At 46.2% G+C, this 17,841-nt stretch overlaps 12 non-coding genes across 12 annotated transcripts; all 12 read right to left on the bottom strand.

The window, feature by feature from the left end:
• Positions 1 to 294: 294 nt before the first annotated feature.
• Positions 295 to 485, bottom strand: LOC142283432 (U2 spliceosomal RNA). The gene has a single exon (XR_012745084.1). It is a non-coding gene; the product is annotated as a U2 spliceosomal RNA (small nuclear RNA).
• A 1,388-nt stretch (positions 486 to 1,873) lies between these two features.
• On the bottom strand, positions 1,874 to 2,064 carry LOC142283431 (U2 spliceosomal RNA). The gene has a single exon (XR_012745083.1). It is a non-coding gene; the product is annotated as a U2 spliceosomal RNA (small nuclear RNA).
• A 1,387-nt stretch (positions 2,065 to 3,451) lies between these two features.
• On the bottom strand, positions 3,452 to 3,642 carry LOC142283430 (U2 spliceosomal RNA). The gene has a single exon (XR_012745082.1). It is a non-coding gene; the product is annotated as a U2 spliceosomal RNA (small nuclear RNA).
• A 1,387-nt stretch (positions 3,643 to 5,029) lies between these two features.
• On the bottom strand, positions 5,030 to 5,220 carry LOC142283429 (U2 spliceosomal RNA). Its single transcript, XR_012745081.1, has one exon. It is a non-coding gene; the product is annotated as a U2 spliceosomal RNA (small nuclear RNA).
• Positions 5,221 to 6,607: 1,387 nt separating this feature from the next.
• On the bottom strand, positions 6,608 to 6,798 carry LOC142283428 (U2 spliceosomal RNA). Its single transcript, XR_012745080.1, has one exon. It is a non-coding gene; the product is annotated as a U2 spliceosomal RNA (small nuclear RNA).
• Positions 6,799 to 8,185: 1,387 nt separating this feature from the next.
• Positions 8,186 to 8,376, bottom strand: LOC142283434 (U2 spliceosomal RNA). Its single transcript, XR_012745086.1, has one exon. It is a non-coding gene; the product is annotated as a U2 spliceosomal RNA (small nuclear RNA).
• Positions 8,377 to 9,763: 1,387 nt separating this feature from the next.
• On the bottom strand, positions 9,764 to 9,954 carry LOC142283426 (U2 spliceosomal RNA). Its single transcript, XR_012745078.1, has one exon. It is a non-coding gene; the product is annotated as a U2 spliceosomal RNA (small nuclear RNA).
• Positions 9,955 to 11,341: 1,387 nt separating this feature from the next.
• Positions 11,342 to 11,532, bottom strand: LOC142283427 (U2 spliceosomal RNA). The gene has a single exon (XR_012745079.1). It is a non-coding gene; the product is annotated as a U2 spliceosomal RNA (small nuclear RNA).
• Positions 11,533 to 12,919: 1,387 nt separating this feature from the next.
• On the bottom strand, positions 12,920 to 13,110 carry LOC142283438 (U2 spliceosomal RNA). Its single transcript, XR_012745089.1, has one exon. It is a non-coding gene; the product is annotated as a U2 spliceosomal RNA (small nuclear RNA).
• A 1,387-nt stretch (positions 13,111 to 14,497) lies between these two features.
• Positions 14,498 to 14,688, bottom strand: LOC142283436 (U2 spliceosomal RNA). Its single transcript, XR_012745088.1, has one exon. It is a non-coding gene; the product is annotated as a U2 spliceosomal RNA (small nuclear RNA).
• Positions 14,689 to 16,075: 1,387 nt separating this feature from the next.
• LOC142283435 (U2 spliceosomal RNA) lies at positions 16,076 to 16,266 on the bottom strand. Its single transcript, XR_012745087.1, has one exon. It is a non-coding gene; the product is annotated as a U2 spliceosomal RNA (small nuclear RNA).
• Positions 16,267 to 17,653: 1,387 nt separating this feature from the next.
• On the bottom strand, positions 17,654 to 17,841 carry LOC142283433 (U2 spliceosomal RNA; the record flags this gene model as incomplete). Its single annotated transcript, XR_012745085.1, has 1 exon — positions 17,654 to 17,841. It is a non-coding gene; the product is annotated as a U2 spliceosomal RNA (small nuclear RNA).

Genomic DNA, 17,841 nt, shown 5'->3' with positions numbered 1-17,841 from the left:
AATCCACTTTGTCCAAAAGGGATCTATTCCATTCAATTGCAAATGATCTAGATAAGACAGAGAACTGCAGCACGGGGACATAGCCGAGTTGGTCAGGTTGAGTGGTGATGAGTTTGCTATTTGGATGAATAAAGAAAGTCAAAAGTGTGAAAGATAAAAAACAAAAGGAGGAAGTGTGAAAAGTGAATGGGCCAAATTGAGGTGCATATGAAGACGTATGCTTTCTTCCAATTCATTAAATCGGGCTAATATGAATCAGGTGAATTGAGTTCTGCTTTTGGAAACTGGGTTAAGAAGGGGTGCACCGTTCCTGGAGGTACTGCAATACCAGGTCAATGCGTGGAGTGGACAGAGCAAGCTCTTTTTCCATCTCCCTGTTCTAAAAATCCATTTAATATATGGTCCCCAGATAGGGGACGTATCAGATATTAAACTGATAAGAACAGATACTACACTTGATCTTAGCCAAAAGGCCGAGAAGCGATAACCAGAATTGGTTTGGGCCTCGAGTGGCACCCTGGCCTATGCCGGACACATCTTAGGGAGAGAGAGCGAGAGGGAGACAAACCCACGCCTACACAAGACATTTTGTCACCCAAGCCAACCCTTGAAAAGGCTGCTTTGCAGAGCCAAAACAAGAAGAATGGTGCGTTTTGCAGCCGCCGCCCACTGCAATGAATCTGAATAACTCCTCCTTTAGGGCGCAAGCAACTCCCCTCCCCCTTGCAGTCTTTCCAATTCACGATACAAAAAGACGGACAGGACAGGTTGCCTGACTTTCCGTCACTGTCCACCCTTTGCCATCCTTACCCGTAGAAAGCCCTTTCATCATCCCCAAACCCTAATCTTTTCCCTTTCCTTCCCAGCCCCCAAACCCTGCCCTCTGTACCTTTCTCACCACCCGCTTCCCTTCTCCTGTCATCCCCCTACCACCCGGGAAAAAAAGAGATTGCCCCCTCCTTCCACTAGCCCACCCTCCCACCCAAAGAACAACTTCTTCTGCGCAGCTTGTTTTCTAGGCAGCAGCGCTATTGTGATGTCATCGGGGGGCATTGTGACAAGCCGCCAGTGTTCCGTCTCTTCATGTTGTGCACAGTTCAAACGGAAAATACATCAACAGGCAGACTACAGAAAAGCTTACTATCAAAGGTTAGAGGGGGGCTTTCTCAGAGGGCTTTTTACAGTTTTTCTATTCCCAATTAGCCGTTTAAGTGTACTTATTGAAAGTAGTAATTCTTTCATAGGCCGCCCTTTCTTAGTATTTGACGTTCCTTATATTGCGGTATGAGGCTTCGCAGTAGGTTGCAAACATTCATCACCCATGACTGTCCCCAATTGAGCTCAGAAGCTCAATGTCTATCATGACCTCTCTTTTAGAATGTCCAAGAGCAAGCAAACTATTCCTCCAGGAGAGGGCGCCAACAGACTACTAAAGAGATCATCATTACTCAAAGAAAACCCCAAAAACCAATGCATGATAGGAATAAACAGGTAACTTTCTTTGGAGTGGAAGCGGAGAGATCGCACCAGATGCCAATTCTAGATGTTATCACACCTGTGGTCACTGCAGCAGCAGGTGAATCCACTTTGTCCAAAAGGGATCTATTCCATTCAATTGCAAATGATCTAGATAAGACAGAGAACTGCAGCACGGGGACATAGCCGAGTTGGTCAGGTTGAGTGGTGATGAGTTTGCTATTTGGATGAATAAAGAAAGTCAAAAGTGTGAAAGATAAAAAACAAAAGGAGGAAGTGTGAAAAGTGAATGGGCCAAATTGAGGTGCATATGAAGACGTATGCTTTCTTCCAATTCATTAAATCGGGCTAATATGAATCAGGTGAATTGAGTTCTGCTTTTGGAAACTGGGTTAAGAAGGGGTGCACCGTTCCTGGAGGTACTGCAATACCAGGTCAATGCGTGGAGTGGACAGAGCAAGCTCTTTTTCCATCTCCCTGTTCTAAAAATCCATTTAATATATGGTCCCCAGATAGGGGACGTATCAGATATTAAACTGATAAGAACAGATACTACACTTGATCTTAGCCAAAAGGCCGAGAAGCGATAACCAGAATTGGTTTGGGCCTCGAGTGGCACCCTGGCCTATGCCGGACACATCTTAGGGAGAGAGAGCGAGAGGGAGACAAACCCACGCCTACACAAGACATTTTGTCACCCAAGCCAACCCTTGAAAAGGCTGCTTTGCAGAGCCAAAACAAGAAGAATGGTGCGTTTTGCAGCCGCCGCCCACTGCAATGAATCTGAATAACTCCTCCTTTAGGGCGCAAGCAACTCCCCTCCCCCTTGCAGTCTTTCCAATTCACGATACAAAAAGACGGACAGGACAGGTTGCCTGACTTTCCGTCACTGCCACCCTTTGCCATCCTTACCCGTAGAAAGCCCTTTCATCATCCCCAAACCCTAATCTTTTCCCTTTCCTTCCCAGCCCCCAAACCCTGCCCTCTGTACCTTTCTCACCACCCGCTTCCCTTCTCCTGTCATCCCCCTACCACCCGGGAAAAAAAGAGATTGCCCCCTCCTTCCACTAGCCCACCCTCCCACCCAAAGAACAACTTCTTCTGCGCAGCTTGTTTTCTAGGCAGCAGCGCTATTGTGATGTCATCGGGGGGCATTGTGACAAGCCGCCAGTGTTCCGTCTCTTCATGTTGTGCACAGTTCAAACGGAAAATACATCAACAGGCAGACTACAGAAAAGCTTACTATCAAAGGTTAGAGGGGGGCTTTCTCAGAGGGCTTTTTACAGTTTTTCTATTCCCAATTAGCCGTTTAAGTGTACTTATTGAAAGTAGTAATTCTTTCATAGGCCGCCCTTTCTTAGTATTTGACGTTCCTTATATTGCGGTATGAGGCTTCGCAGTAGGTTGCAAACATTCATCACCCATGACTGTCCCCAATTGAGCTCAGAAGCTCAATGTCTATCATGACCTCTCTTTTAGAATGTCCAAGAGCAAGCAAACTATTCCTCCAGGAGAGGGCGCCAACAGACTACTAAAGAGATCATCATTACTCAAAGAAAACCCCAAAAACCAATGCATGATAGGAATAAACAGGTAACTTTCTTTGGAGTGGAAGCGGAGAGATCGCACCAGATGCCAATTCTAGATGTTATCACACCTGTGGTCACTGCAGCAGCAGGTGAATCCACTTTGTCCAAAAGGGATCTATTCCATTCAATTGCAAATGATCTAGATAAGACAGAGAACTGCAGCACGGGGACATAGCCGAGTTGGTCAGGTTGAGTGGTGATGAGTTTGCTATTTGGATGAATAAAGAAAGTCAAAAGTGTGAAAGATAAAAAACAAAAGGAGGAAGTGTGAAAAGTGAATGGGCCAAATTGAGGTGCATATGAAGACGTATGCTTTCTTCCAATTCATTAAATCGGGCTAATATGAATCAGGTGAATTGAGTTCTGCTTTTGGAAACTGGGTTAAGAAGGGGTGCACCGTTCCTGGAGGTACTGCAATACCAGGTCAATGCGTGGAGTGGACAGAGCAAGCTCTTTTTCCATCTCCCTGTTCTAAAAATCCATTTAATATATGGTCCCCAGATAGGGGACGTATCAGATATTAAACTGATAAGAACAGATACTACACTTGATCTTAGCCAAAAGGCCGAGAAGCGATAACCAGAATTGGTTTGGGCCTCGAGTGGCACCCTGGCCTATGCCGGACACATCTTAGGGAGAGAGAGCGAGAGGGAGACAAACCCACGCCTACACAAGACATTTTGTCACCCAAGCCAACCCTTGAAAAGGCTGCTTTGCAGAGCCAAAACAAGAAGAATGGTGCGTTTTGCAGCCGCCGCCCACTGCAATGAATCTGAATAACTCCTCCTTTAGGGCGCAAGCAACTCCCCTCCCCCTTGCAGTCTTTCCAATTCACGATACAAAAAGACGGACAGGACAGGTTGCCTGACTTTCCGTCACTGCCACCCTTTGCCATCCTTACCCGTAGAAAGCCCTTTCATCATCCCCAAACCCTAATCTTTTCCCTTTCCTTCCCAGCCCCCAAACCCTGCCCTCTGTACCTTTCTCACCACCCGCTTCCCTTCTCCTGTCATCCCCCTACCACCCGGGAAAAAAAGAGATTGCCCCCTCCTTCCACTAGCCCACCCTCCCACCCAAAGAACAACTTCTTCTGCGCAGCTTGTTTTCTAGGCAGCAGCGCTATTGTGATGTCATCGGGGGGCATTGTGACAAGCCGCCAGTGTTCCGTCTCTTCATGTTGTGCACAGTTCAAACGGAAAATACATCAACAGGCAGACTACAGAAAAGCTTACTATCAAAGGTTAGAGGGGGGCTTTCTCAGAGGGCTTTTTACAGTTTTTCTATTCCCAATTAGCCGTTTAAGTGTACTTATTGAAAGTAGTAATTCTTTCATAGGCCGCCCTTTCTTAGTATTTGACGTTCCTTATATTGCGGTATGAGGCTTCGCAGTAGGTTGCAAACATTCATCACCCATGACTGTCCCCAATTGAGCTCAGAAGCTCAATGTCTATCATGACCTCTCTTTTAGAATGTCCAAGAGCAAGCAAACTATTCCTCCAGGAGAGGGCGCCAACAGACTACTAAAGAGATCATCATTACTCAAAGAAAACCCCAAAAACCAATGCATGATAGGAATAAACAGGTAACTTTCTTTGGAGTGGAAGCGGAGAGATCGCACCAGATGCCAATTCTAGATGTTATCACACCTGTGGTCACTGCAGCAGCAGGTGAATCCACTTTGTCCAAAAGGGATCTATTCCATTCAATTGCAAATGATCTAGATAAGACAGAGAACTGCAGCACGGGGACATAGCCGAGTTGGTCAGGTTGAGTGGTGATGAGTTTGCTATTTGGATGAATAAAGAAAGTCAAAAGTGTGAAAGATAAAAAACAAAAGGAGGAAGTGTGAAAAGTGAATGGGCCAAATTGAGGTGCATATGAAGACGTATGCTTTCTTCCAATTCATTAAATCGGGCTAATATGAATCAGGTGAATTGAGTTCTGCTTTTGGAAACTGGGTTAAGAAGGGGTGCACCGTTCCTGGAGGTACTGCAATACCAGGTCAATGCGTGGAGTGGACAGAGCAAGCTCTTTTTCCATCTCCCTGTTCTAAAAATCCATTTAATATATGGTCCCCAGATAGGGGACGTATCAGATATTAAACTGATAAGAACAGATACTACACTTGATCTTAGCCAAAAGGCCGAGAAGCGATAACCAGAATTGGTTTGGGCCTCGAGTGGCACCCTGGCCTATGCCGGACACATCTTAGGGAGAGAGAGCGAGAGGGAGACAAACCCACGCCTACACAAGACATTTTGTCACCCAAGCCAACCCTTGAAAAGGCTGCTTTGCAGAGCCAAAACAAGAAGAATGGTGCGTTTTGCAGCCGCCGCCCACTGCAATGAATCTGAATAACTCCTCCTTTAGGGCGCAAGCAACTCCCCTCCCCCTTGCAGTCTTTCCAATTCACGATACAAAAAGACGGACAGGACAGGTTGCCTGACTTTCCGTCACTGCCACCCTTTGCCATCCTTACCCGTAGAAAGCCCTTTCATCATCCCCAAACCCTAATCTTTTCCCTTTCCTTCCCAGCCCCCAAACCCTGCCCTCTGTACCTTTCTCACCACCCGCTTCCCTTCTCCTGTCATCCCCCTACCACCCGGGAAAAAAAGAGATTGCCCCCTCCTTCCACTAGCCCACCCTCCCACCCAAAGAACAACTTCTTCTGCGCAGCTTGTTTTCTAGGCAGCAGCGCTATTGTGATGTCATCGGGGGGCATTGTGACAAGCCGCCAGTGTTCCGTCTCTTCATGTTGTGCACAGTTCAAACGGAAAATACATCAACAGGCAGACTACAGAAAAGCTTACTATCAAAGGTTAGAGGGGGGCTTTCTCAGAGGGCTTTTTACAGTTTTTCTATTCCCAATTAGCCGTTTAAGTGTACTTATTGAAAGTAGTAATTCTTTCATAGGCCGCCCTTTCTTAGTATTTGACGTTCCTTATATTGCGGTATGAGGCTTCGCAGTAGGTTGCAAACATTCATCACCCATGACTGTCCCCAATTGAGCTCAGAAGCTCAATGTCTATCATGACCTCTCTTTTAGAATGTCCAAGAGCAAGCAAACTATTCCTCCAGGAGAGGGCGCCAACAGACTACTAAAGAGATCATCATTACTCAAAGAAAACCCCAAAAACCAATGCATGATAGGAATAAACAGGTAACTTTCTTTGGAGTGGAAGCGGAGAGATCGCACCAGATGCCAATTCTAGATGTTATCACACCTGTGGTCACTGCAGCAGCAGGTGAATCCACTTTGTCCAAAAGGGATCTATTCCATTCAATTGCAAATGATCTAGATAAGACAGAGAACTGCAGCACGGGGACATAGCCGAGTTGGTCAGGTTGAGTGGTGATGAGTTTGCTATTTGGATGAATAAAGAAAGTCAAAAGTGTGAAAGATAAAAAACAAAAGGAGGAAGTGTGAAAAGTGAATGGGCCAAATTGAGGTGCATATGAAGACGTATGCTTTCTTCCAATTCATTAAATCGGGCTAATATGAATCAGGTGAATTGAGTTCTGCTTTTGGAAACTGGGTTAAGAAGGGGTGCACCGTTCCTGGAGGTACTGCAATACCAGGTCAATGCGTGGAGTGGACAGAGCAAGCTCTTTTTCCATCTCCCTGTTCTAAAAATCCATTTAATATATGGTCCCCAGATAGGGGACGTATCAGATATTAAACTGATAAGAACAGATACTACACTTGATCTTAGCCAAAAGGCCGAGAAGCGATAACCAGAATTGGTTTGGGCCTCGAGTGGCACCCTGGCCTATGCCGGACACATCTTAGGGAGAGAGAGCGAGAGGGAGACAAACCCACGCCTACACAAGACATTTTGTCACCCAAGCCAACCCTTGAAAAGGCTGCTTTGCAGAGCCAAAACAAGAAGAATGGTGCGTTTTGCAGCCGCCGCCCACTGCAATGAATCTGAATAACTCCTCCTTTAGGGCGCAAGCAACTCCCCTCCCCCTTGCAGTCTTTCCAATTCACGATACAAAAAGACGGACAGGACAGGTTGCCTGACTTTCCGTCACTGCCACCCTTTGCCATCCTTACCCGTAGAAAGCCCTTTCATCATCCCCAAACCCTAATCTTTTCCCTTTCCTTCCCAGCCCCCAAACCCTGCCCTCTGTACCTTTCTCACCACCCGCTTCCCTTCTCCTGTCATCCCCCTACCACCCGGGAAAAAAAGAGATTGCCCCCTCCTTCCACTAGCCCACCCTCCCACCCAAAGAACAACTTCTTCTGCGCAGCTTGTTTTCTAGGCAGCAGCGCTATTGTGATGTCATCGGGGGGCATTGTGACAAGCCGCCAGTGTTCCGTCTCTTCATGTTGTGCACAGTTCAAACGGAAAATACATCAACAGGCAGACTACAGAAAAGCTTACTATCAAAGGTTAGAGGGGGGCTTTCTCAGAGGGCTTTTTACAGTTTTTCTATTCCCAATTAGCCGTTTAAGTGTACTTATTGAAAGTAGTAATTCTTTCATAGGCCGCCCTTTCTTAGTATTTGACGTTCCTTATATTGCGGTATGAGGCTTCGCAGTAGGTTGCAAACATTCATCACCCATGACTGTCCCCAATTGAGCTCAGAAGCTCAATGTCTATCATGACCTCTCTTTTAGAATGTCCAAGAGCAAGCAAACTATTCCTCCAGGAGAGGGCGCCAACAGACTACTAAAGAGATCATCATTACTCAAAGAAAACCCCAAAAACCAATGCATGATAGGAATAAACAGGTAACTTTCTTTGGAGTGGAAGCGGAGAGATCGCACCAGATGCCAATTCTAGATGTTATCACACCTGTGGTCACTGCAGCAGCAGGTGAATCCACTTTGTCCAAAAGGGATCTATTCCATTCAATTGCAAATGATCTAGATAAGACAGAGAACTGCAGCACGGGGACATAGCCGAGTTGGTCAGGTTGAGTGGTGATGAGTTTGCTATTTGGATGAATAAAGAAAGTCAAAAGTGTGAAAGATAAAAAACAAAAGGAGGAAGTGTGAAAAGTGAATGGGCCAAATTGAGGTGCATATGAAGACGTATGCTTTCTTCCAATTCATTAAATCGGGCTAATATGAATCAGGTGAATTGAGTTCTGCTTTTGGAAACTGGGTTAAGAAGGGGTGCACCGTTCCTGGAGGTACTGCAATACCAGGTCAATGCGTGGAGTGGACAGAGCAAGCTCTTTTTTCATCTCCCTGTTCTAAAAATCCATTTAATATATGGTCCCCAGATAGGGGACGTATCAGATATTAAACTGATAAGAACAGATACTACACTTGATCTTAGCCAAAAGGCCGAGAAGCGATAACCAGAATTGGTTTGGGCCTCGAGTGGCACCCTGGCCTATGCCGGACACATCTTAGGGAGAGAGAGCGAGAGGGAGACAAACCCACGCCTACACAAGACATTTTGTCACCCAAGCCAACCCTTGAAAAGGCTGCTTTGCAGAGCCAAAACAAGAAGAATGGTGCGTTTTGCAGCCGCCGCCCACTGCAATGAATCTGAATAACTCCTCCTTTAGGGCGCAAGCAACTCCCCTCCCCCTTGCAGTCTTTCCAATTCACGATACAAAAAGACGGACAGGACAGGTTGCCTGACTTTCCGTCACTGCCACCCTTTGCCATCCTTACCCGTAGAAAGCCCTTTCATCATCCCCAAACCCTAATCTTTTCCCTTTCCTTCCCAGCCCCCAAACCCTGCCCTCTGTACCTTTCTCACCACCCGCTTCCCTTCTCCTGTCATCCCCCTACCACCCGGGAAAAAAAGAGATTGCCCCCTCCTTCCACTAGCCCACCCTCCCACCCAAAGAACAACTTCTTCTGCGCAGCTTGTTTTCTAGGCAGCAGCGCTATTGTGATGTCATCGGGGGGCATTGTGACAAGCCGCCAGTGTTCCGTCTCTTCATGTTGTGCACAGTTCAAACGGAAAATACATCAACAGGCAGACTACAGAAAAGCTTACTATCAAAGGTTAGAGGGGGGCTTTCTCAGAGGGCTTTTTACAGTTTTTCTATTCCCAATTAGCCGTTTAAGTGTACTTATTGAAAGTAGTAATTCTTTCATAGGCCGCCCTTTCTTAGTATTTGACGTTCCTTATATTGCGGTATGAGGCTTCGCAGTAGGTTGCAAACATTCATCACCCATGACTGTCCCCAATTGAGCTCAGAAGCTCAATGTCTATCATGACCTCTCTTTTAGAATGTCCAAGAGCAAGCAAACTATTCCTCCAGGAGAGGGCGCCAACAGACTACTAAAGAGATCATCATTACTCAAAGAAAACCCCAAAAACCAATGCATGATAGGAATAAACAGGTAACTTTCTTTGGAGTGGAAGCGGAGAGATCGCACCAGATGCCAATTCTAGATGTTATCACACCTGTGGTCACTGCAGCAGCAGGTGAATCCACTTTGTCCAAAAGGGATCTATTCCATTCAATTGCAAATGATCTAGATAAGACAGAGAACTGCAGCACGGGGACATAGCCGAGTTGGTCAGGTTGAGTGGTGATGAGTTTGCTATTTGGATGAATAAAGAAAGTCAAAAGTGTGAAAGATAAAAAACAAAAGGAGGAAGTGTGAAAAGTGAATGGGCCAAATTGAGGTGCATATGAAGACGTATGCTTTCTTCCAATTCATTAAATCGGGCTAATATGAATCAGGTGAATTGAGTTCTGCTTTTGGAAACTGGGTTAAGAAGGGGTGCACCGTTCCTGGAGGTACTGCAATACCAGGTCAATGCGTGGAGTGGACAGAGCAAGCTCTTTTTTCATCTCCCTGTTCTAAAAATCCATTTAATATATGGTCCCCAGATAGGGGACGTATCAGATATTAAACTGATAAGAACAGATACTACACTTGATCTTAGCCAAAAGGCCGAGAAGCGATAACCAGAATTGGTTTGGGCCTCGAGTGGCACCCTGGCCTATGCCGGACACATCTTAGGGAGAGAGAGCGAGAGGGAGACAAACCCACGCCTACACAAGACATTTTGTCACCCAAGCCAACCCTTGAAAAGGCTGCTTTGCAGAGCCAAAACAAGAAGAATGGTGCGTTTTGCAGCCGCCGCCCACTGCAATGAATCTGAATAACTCCTCCTTTAGGGCGCAAGCAACTCCCCTCCCCCTTGCAGTCTTTCCAATTCACGATACAAAAAGACGGACAGGACAGGTTGCCTGACTTTCCGTCACTGCCACCCTTTGCCATCCTTACCCGTAGAAAGCCCTTTCATCATCCCCAAACCCTAATCTTTTCCCTTTCCTTCCCAGCCCCCAAACCCTGCCCTCTGTACCTTTCTCACCACCCGCTTCCCTTCTCCTGTCATCCCCCTACCACCCGGGAAAAAAAGAGATTGCCCCCTCCTTCCACTAGCCCACCCTCCCACCCAAAGAACAACTTCTTCTGCGCAGCTTGTTTTCTAGGCAGCAGCGCTATTGTGATGTCATCGGGGGGCATTGTGACAAGCCGCCAGTGTTCCGTCTCTTCATGTTGTGCACAGTTCAAACGGAAAATACATCAACAGGCAGACTACAGAAAAGCTTACTATCAAAGGTTAGAGGGGGGCTTTCTCAGAGGGCTTTTTACAGTTTTTCTATTCCCAATTAGCCGTTTAAGTGTACTTATTGAAAGTAGTAATTCTTTCATAGGCCGCCCTTTCTTAGTATTTGACGTTCCTTATATTGCGGTATGAGGCTTCGCAGTAGGTTGCAAACATTCATCACCCATGACTGTCCCCAATTGAGCTCAGAAGCTCAATGTCTATCATGACCTCTCTTTTAGAATGTCCAAGAGCAAGCAAACTATTCCTCCAGGAGAGGGCGCCAACAGACTACTAAAGAGATCATCATTACTCAAAGAAAACCCCAAAAACCAATGCATGATAGGAATAAACAGGTAACTTTCTTTGGAGTGGAAGCGGAGAGATCGCACCAGATGCCAATTCTAGATGTTATCACACCTGTGGTCACTGCAGCAGCAGGTGAATCCACTTTGTCCAAAAGGGATCTATTCCATTCAATTGCAAATGATCTAGATAAGACAGAGAACTGCAGCACGGGGACATAGCCGAGTTGGTCAGGTTGAGTGGTGATGAGTTTGCTATTTGGATGAATAAAGAAAGTCAAAAGTGTGAAAGATAAAAAACAAAAGGAGGAAGTGTGAAAAGTGAATGGGCCAAATTGAGGTGCATATGAAGACGTATGCTTTCTTCCAATTCATTAAATCGGGCTAATATGAATCAGGTGAATTGAGTTCTGCTTTTGGAAACTGGGTTAAGAAGGGGTGCACCGTTCCTGGAGGTACTGCAATACCAGGTCAATGCGTGGAGTGGACAGAGCAAGCTCTTTTTCCATCTCCCTGTTCTAAAAATCCATTTAATATATGGTCCCCAGATAGGGGACGTATCAGATATTAAACTGATAAGAACAGATACTACACTTGATCTTAGCCAAAAGGCCGAGAAGCGATAACCAGAATTGGTTTGGGCCTCGAGTGGCACCCTGGCCTATGCCGGACACATCTTAGGGAGAGAGAGCGAGAGGGAGACAAACCCACGCCTACACAAGACATTTTGTCACCCAAGCCAACCCTTGAAAAGGCTGCTTTGCAGAGCCAAAACAAGAAGAATGGTGCGTTTTGCAGCCGCCGCCCACTGCAATGAATCTGAATAACTCCTCCTTTAGGGCGCAAGCAACTCCCCTCCCCCTTGCAGTCTTTCCAATTCACGATACAAAAAGACGGACAGGACAGGTTGCCTGACTTTCCGTCACTGCCACCCTTTGCCATCCTTACCCGTAGAAAGCCCTTTCATCATCCCCAAACCCTAATCTTTTCCCTTTCCTTCCCAGCCCCCAAACCCTGCCCTCTGTACCTTTCTCACCACCCGCTTCCCTTCTCCTGTCATCCCCCTACCACCCGGGAAAAAAAGAGATTGCCCCCTCCTTCCACTAGCCCACCCTCCCACCCAAAGAACAACTTCTTCTGCGCAGCTTGTTTTCTAGGCAGCAGCGCTATTGTGATGTCATCGGGGGGCATTGTGACAAGCCGCCAGTGTTCCGTCTCTTCATGTTGTGCACAGTTCAAACGGAAAATACATCAACAGGCAGACTACAGAAAAGCTTACTATCAAAGGTTAGAGGGGGGCTTTCTCAGAGGGCTTTTTACAGTTTTTCTATTCCCAATTAGCCGTTTAAGTGTACTTATTGAAAGTAGTAATTCTTTCATAGGCCGCCCTTTCTTAGTATTTGACGTTCCTTATATTGCGGTATGAGGCTTCGCAGTAGGTTGCAAACATTCATCACCCATGACTGTCCCCAATTGAGCTCAGAAGCTCAATGTCTATCATGACCTCTCTTTTAGAATGTCCAAGAGCAAGCAAACTATTCCTCCAGGAGAGGGCGCCAACAGACTACTAAAGAGATCATCATTACTCAAAGAAAACCCCAAAAACCAATGCATGATAGGAATAAACAGGTAACTTTCTTTGGAGTGGAAGCGGAGAGATCGCACCAGATGCCAATTCTAGATGTTATCACACCTGTGGTCACTGCAGCAGCAGGTGAATCCACTTTGTCCAAAAGGGATCTATTCCATTCAATTGCAAATGATCTAGATAAGACAGAGAACTGCAGCACGGGGACATAGCCGAGTTGGTCAGGTTGAGTGGTGATGAGTTTGCTATTTGGATGAATAAAGAAAGTCAAAAGTGTGAAAGATAAAAAACAAAAGGAGGAAGTGTGAAAAGTGAATGGGCCAAATTGAGGTGCATATGAAGACGTATGCTTTCTTCCAATTCATTAAATCGGGCTAATATGAATCAGGTGAATTGAGTTCTGCTTTTGGAAACTGGGTTAAGAAGGGGTGCACCGTTCCTGGAGGTACTGCAATACCAGGTCAATGCGTGGAGTGGACAGAGCAAGCTCTTTTTCCATCTCCCTGTTCTAAAAATCCATTTAATATATGGTCCCCAGATAGGGGACGTATCAGATATTAAACTGATAAGAACAGATACTACACTTGATCTTAGCCAAAAGGCCGAGAAGCGATAACCAGAATTGGTTTGGGCCTCGAGTGGCACCCTGGCCTATGCCGGACACATCTTAGGGAGAGAGAGCGAGAGGGAGACAAACCCACGCCTACACAAGACATTTTGTCACCCAAGCCAACCCTTGAAAAGGCTGCTTTGCAGAGCCAAAACAAGAAGAATGGTGCGTTTTGCAGCCGCCGCCCACTGCAATGAATCTGAATAACTCCTCCTTTAGGGCGCAAGCAACTCCCCTCCCCCTTGCAGTCTTTCCAATTCACGATACAAAAAGACGGACAGGACAGGTTGCCTGACTTTCCGTCACTGCCACCCTTTGCCATCCTTACCCGTAGAAAGCCCTTTCATCATCCCCAAACCCTAATCTTTTCCCTTTCCTTCCCAGCCCCCAAACCCTGCCCTCTGTACCTTTCTCACCACCCGCTTCCCTTCTCCTGTCATCCCCCTACCACCCGGGAAAAAAAGAGATTGCCCCCTCCTTCCACTAGCCCACCCTCCCACCCAAAGAACAACTTCTTCTGCGCAGCTTGTTTTCTAGGCAGCAGCGCTATTGTGATGTCATCGGGGGGCATTGTGACAAGCCGCCAGTGTTCCGTCTCTTCATGTTGTGCACAGTTCAAACGGAAAATACATCAACAGGCAGACTACAGAAAAGCTTACTATCAAAGGTTAGAGGGGGGCTTTCTCAGAGGGCTTTTTACAGTTTTTCTATTCCCAATTAGCCGTTTAAGTGTACTTATTGAAAGTAGTAATTCTTTCATAGGCCGCCCTTTCTTAGTATTTGACGTTCCTTATATTGCGGTATGAGGCTTCGCAGTAGGTTGCAAACATTCATCACCCATGACTGTCCCCAATTGAGCTCAGAAGCTCAATGTCTATCATGACCTCTCTTTTAGAATGTCCAAGAGCAAGCAAACTATTCCTCCAGGAGAGGGCGCCAACAGACTACTAAAGAGATCATCATTACTCAAAGAAAACCCCAAAAACCAATGCATGATAGGAATAAACAGGTAACTTTCTTTGGAGTGGAAGCGGAGAGATCGCACCAGATGCCAATTCTAGATGTTATCACACCTGTGGTCACTGCAGCAGCAGGTGAATCCACTTTGTCCAAAAGGGATCTATTCCATTCAATTGCAAATGATCTAGATAAGACAGAGAACTGCAGCACGGGGACATAGCCGAGTTGGTCAGGTTGAGTGGTGATGAGTTTGCTATTTGGATGAATAAAGAAAGTCAAAAGTGTGAAAGATCAAAAACAAAATGAGGAAGTGTGAAAAGTGAATGGGCCAAATTGAGGTGCATATGAAGACGTATGCTTTCTTCCAATTCATTAAATCGGGCTAATATGAATCAGGTGAATTGAGTTCTGCTTTTGGAAACTGGGTTAAGAAGGGGTGCACCGTTCCTGGAGGTACTGCAATACCAGGTCAATGCGTGGAGTGGACAGAGCAAGCTCTTTTTCCATCTCCCTGTTCTAAAAATCCATTTAATATATGGTCCCCAGATAGGGGACGTATCAGATATTAAACTGATAAGAACAGATACTACACTTGATCTTAGCCAAAAGGCCGAGAAGCGATAACCAGAATTGGTTTGGGCCTCGAGTGGCACCCTGGCCTATGCCGGACACATCTTAGGGAGAGAGAGCGAGAGGGAGACAAACCCACGCCTACACAAGACATTTTGTCACCCAAGCCAACCCTTGAAAAGGCTGCTTTGCAGAGCCAAAACAAGAAGAATGGTGCGTTTTGCAGCCGCCGCCCACTGCAATGAATCTGAATAACTCCTCCTTTAGGGCGCAAGCAACTCCCCTCCCCCTTGCAGTCTTTCCAATTCACGATACAAAAAGACGGACAGGACAGGTTGCCTGACTTTCCGTCACTGCCACCCTTTGCCATCCTTACCCGTAGAAAGCCCTTTCATCATCCCCAAACCCTAATCTTTTCCCTTTCCTTCCCAGCCCCCAAACCCTGCCCTCTGTACCTTTCTCACCACCCGCTTCCCTTCTCCTGTCATCCCCCTACCACCCGGGAAAAAAAGAGATTGCCCCCTCCTTCCACTAGCCCACCCTCCCACCCAAAGAACAACTTCTTCTGCGCAGCTTGTTTTCTAGGCAGCAGCGCTATTGTGATGTCATCGGGGGGCATTGTGACAAGCCGCCAGTGTTCCGTCTCTTCATGTTGTGCACAGTTCAAACGGAAAATACATCAACAGGCAGACTACAGAAAAGCTTACTATCAAAGGTTAGAGGGGGGCTTTCTCAGAGGGCTTTTTACAGTTTTTCTATTCCCAATTAGCCGTTTAAGTGTACTTATTGAAAGTAGTAATTCTTTCATAGGCCGCCCTTTCTTAGTATTTGACGTTCCTTATATTGCGGTATGAGGCTTCGCAGTAGGTTGCAAACATTCATCACCCATGACTGTCCCCAATTGAGCTCAGAAGCTCAATGTCTATCATGACCTCTCTTTTAGAATGTCCAAGAGCAAGCAAACTATTCCTCCAGGAGAGGGCGCCAACAGACTACTAAAGAGATCATCATTACTCAAAGAAAACCCCAAAAACCAATGCATGATAGGAATAAACAGGTAACTTTCTTTGGAGTGGAAGCGGAGAGATCGCACCAGATGCCAATTCTAGATGTTATCACACCTGTGGTCACTGCAGCAGCAGGTGAATCCACTTTGTCCAAAAGGGATCTATTCCATTCAATTGCAAATGATCTAGATAAGACAGAGAACTGCAGCACGGGGACATAGCCGAGTTGGTCAGGTTGAGTGGTGATGAGTTTGCTATTTGGATGAATAAAGAAAGTCAAAAGTGTGAAAGATAAAAAACAAAAGGAGGAAGTGTGAAAAGTGAATGGGCCAAATTGAGGTGCATATGAAGACGTATGCTTTCTTCCAATTCATTAAATCGGGCTAATATGAATCAGGTGAATTGAGTTCTGCTTTTGGAAACTGGGTTAAGAAGGGGTGCACCGTTCCTGGAGGTACTGCAATACCAGGTCAATGCGTGGAGTGGACAGAGCAAGCTCTTTTTCCATCTCCCTGTTCTAAAAATCCATTTAATATATGGTCCCCAGATAGGGGACGTATCAGATATTAAACTGATAAGAACAGATACTACACTTGATCTTAGCCAAAAGGCCGAGAAGCGATAACCAGAATTGGTTTGGGCCTCGAGTGGCACCCTGGCCTATGCCGGACACATCTTAGGGAGAGAGAGCGAGAGGGAGACAAACCCACGCCTACACAAGACATTTTGTCACCCAAGCCAACCCTTGAAAAGGCTGCTTTGCAGAGCCAAAACAAGAAGAATGGTGCGTTTTGCAGCCGCCGCCCACTGCAATGAATCTGAATAACTCCTCCTTTAGGGCGCAAGCAACTCCCCTCCCCCTTGCAGTCTTTCCAATTCACGATACAAAAAGACGGACAGGACAGGTTGCCTGACTTTCCGTCACTGCCACCCTTTGCCATCCTTACCCGTAGAAAGCCCTTTCATCATCCCCAAACCCTAATCTTTTCCCTTTCCTTCCCAGCCCCCAAACCCTGCCCTCTGTACCTTTCTCACCACCCGCTTCCCTTCTCCTGTCATCCCCCTACCACCCGGGAAAAAAAGAGATTGCCCCCTCCTTCCACTAGCCCACCCTCCCACCCAAAGAACAACTTCTTCTGCGCAGCTTGTTTTCTAGGCAGCAGCGCTATTGTGATGTCATCGGGGGGCATTGTGACAAGCCGCCAGTGTTCCGTCTCTTCATGTTGTGCACAGTTCAAACGGAAAATACATCAACAGGCAGACTACAGAAAAGCTTACTATCAAAGGTTAGAGGGGGGCTTTCTCAGAGGGCTTTTTACAGTTTTTCTATTCCCAATTAGCCGTTTAAGTGTACTTATTGAAAGTAGTAATTCTTTCATAGGCCGCCCTTTCTTAGTATTTGACGTTCCTTATATTGCGGTATGAGGCTTCGCAGTAGGTTGCAAACATTCATCACCCATGACTGTCCCCAATTGAGCTCAGAAGCTCAATGTCTATCATGACCTCTCTTTTAGAATGTCCAAGAGCAAGCAAACTATTCCTCCAGGAGAGGGCGCCAACAGACTACTAAAGAGATCATCATTACTCAAAGAAAACCCCAAAAACCAATGCATGATAGGAATAAACAGGTAACTTTCTTTGGAGTGGAAGCGGAGAGATCGCACCAGATGCCAATTCTAGATGTTATCACACCTGTGGTCACTGCAGCAGCAGGTGAATCCACTTTGTCCAAAAGGGATCTATTCCATTCAATTGCAAATGATCTAGATAAGACAGAGAACTGCAGCACGGGGACATAGCCGAGTTGGTCAGGTTGAGTGGTGATGAGTTTGCTATTTGGATGAATAAAGAAAGTCAAAAGTGTGAAAGATAAAAAACAAAAGGAGGAAGTGTGAAAAGTGAATGGGCCAAATTGAGGTGCATATGAAGACGTATGCTTTCTTCCAATTCATTAAATCGGGCTAATATGAATCAGGTGAATTGAGTTCTGCTTTTGGAAACTGGGTTAAGAAGGGGTGCACCGTTCCTGGAGGTACTGCAATACCAGGTCAATGCGTGGAGTGGACAGAGCAAGCTCTTTTTCCATCTCCCTGTTCTAAAAATCCATTTAATATATGGTCCCCAGATAGGGGACGTATCAGATATTAAACTGATAAGAACAGATACTACACTTGATCTTAGCCAAAAGGCCGAGAAGC

This window comes from Anomaloglossus baeobatrachus, unplaced genomic scaffold (genome assembly GCF_048569485.1).
Source record: "Anomaloglossus baeobatrachus isolate aAnoBae1 unplaced genomic scaffold, aAnoBae1.hap1 Scaffold_5376, whole genome shotgun sequence".
NCBI classification, from domain to species: domain Eukaryota; kingdom Metazoa; phylum Chordata; class Amphibia; order Anura; family Aromobatidae; genus Anomaloglossus; species Anomaloglossus baeobatrachus.
This window is presented reverse-complemented; position numbering and strand designations above follow the sequence as displayed.